Source organism: Pseudophryne corroboree, chromosome 3, assembly GCF_028390025.1.
Source record: "Pseudophryne corroboree isolate aPseCor3 chromosome 3, aPseCor3.hap2, whole genome shotgun sequence".
Lineage (NCBI taxonomy): Eukaryota > Metazoa > Chordata > Amphibia > Anura > Myobatrachidae > Pseudophryne > Pseudophryne corroboree.
In genome coordinates, this window is record NC_086446.1 from 256,442,723 (window position 1) to 256,444,714 (window position 1,992).

The window sequence follows — 1,992 nt, forward strand, 5'->3', positions numbered from 1 at the left end:
ATGAGTGCTTCCATCCTCATGTGAAGCTGAACCACTAGCCATGAACATAGGCCAGGGCCTCAGCCGTTCCTTGCCACTCCGTGTCATAAATGGCATATTGGCAAGTTTACGCTTCTCCTCAGATGATTTTAATTTAGATTTCTGGGTCATTTTACTGAACTTTTGCTTTTTGGATTTTACATGCTCTCTACTATGACATTGGGCATCGGCCTTGGCAGATGACGTTGATGGCATTTCATCATCTCTGCCATGACTAGTGACAGCAGCTTCAGCACTAGGTGGAAGTGGATCTTGATCTTTCCCTCCAAATTTTTGTTCTCCATTTTTTAATGTGTGGAATTATATGCCAGTAATATATCTGGAATTAGGCGGCAGTAATGTGTGGAATTAGATACCACTAGATAGATACCAGATACCACTGTCACTGGAATGTTGATGGCCTATGCACAGTGACAGGACACTACCAAAGCACCCTACAGCAGCAAGATGCAGCACAAGACACTGTACTAGTATTAGTAATGTAGTATTACTGAGCACCACAAGACAATGAGCAGTGATTCTGAGCACTGATGATACTGAGCACTGATTATACTACGGAGAACTGACACTGAGCAGCACGATTAGCACAAGACACTGTACTAGTATTAGTAATGTAGTTTCTCTGACGTCCTAAGTGGATGCTGGGACTCCGTAAGGACCATGGGGAATAGCGGCTCCGCAGGAGACTGGGCACAACTAAAGAAAGCTTTAGGACTACCTGGTGTGCACTGGCTCCTCCCTCTATGACCCTCCTCCAGACCTCAGTTAGAATTTTGTGCCCGGCTGAGCTGGATGCACACTAGGGGCTCTCCTGAGCTCCTATAAAAAGAAAGTTTATTTTAGGTTTTTTATTTTCAGTGAGATCTGCTGGCAACAGACTCACTGCTACGAGGGACTAAGGGGAGAGAAGCGAACCTACCTGCTTGCAGCTAGCTTGGGCTTCTAAGGCTACTGGACACCATTAGCTCCAGAGGGATCGAACACAGGGCCCGACCTCGATCGTCCGTTCCCGGAGCCGCGCCGCCGTCCCCCTTACAGAGCCAGAAGCAAGAAGAGTCCTGGAAATCGGCGGCAGAAGACTTCGGTCTTCAAACAAGGTAGCGCACAGCACTGCAGCTGTGTGCCATTGCTTCCCATGCACACCTCACACTCCGGTCACTGATGGGTGCAGGGCGCTGGGGGGGGGGCGCCCTGGGCTGCAATATTAAGTACCTTGGCTGGCAAAAAAACACATAATATAGTCATAGAGACTATATATGTGTAAAATACCCCTGCCAGATATACATAGAAAAAAGCGGGAGAAATCCGCCGAAAAGGGGGCGGGGCTATCTCCCTCAGCACACTGGCGCCATTTTCCCTCACAGCTCCGCTGGAAGCATCGCTCCCAGGCTCTCCCCTGCAGTTTCCAGACTACATAGGGTAAAAAAGAGAGGGGGGGCACTAAATTTAGGCGCAATATTGTGTATACAAGCAGCTATTGGGAAAAATCACTCAGTTATAGTGGTAATCCCTGTGTTATATAGCGCTGTTGGTGTGTGCTGGCATACTCTCTCTCTGTCTCCCCAAAGGGCTTTGTGGGGTCCTGTCCTCAGTCAGAGCATTCCCTGTGTGTGTGCGGTGTGTCGGTACGGCTGTGTCGACATGTTTGATGAGGAGGCTTATGTGGAGGCGGAGCAAGTGCCGATAAATGTGATGTCACCCCCTGCGGGGCCGACACCTGAGTGAATGGACTTGTGGAAGGAATTACGTGAAAGTGTCAACTCCTTACATAAAAGGTTTGACGACATATCAGATGTGGGACAGCCGGCTTCTCAGCTTGTGCCTGCCCAGCTGTCTCAAAAGCCATCAGGGGCTCTAAAACGCCCGCTACCTCAGATGGCAGACACAGATGTCGACACGGATACTGAATCCAGTGTCGACGACGATGAGACAAATGTACATTCCAATAGGGCC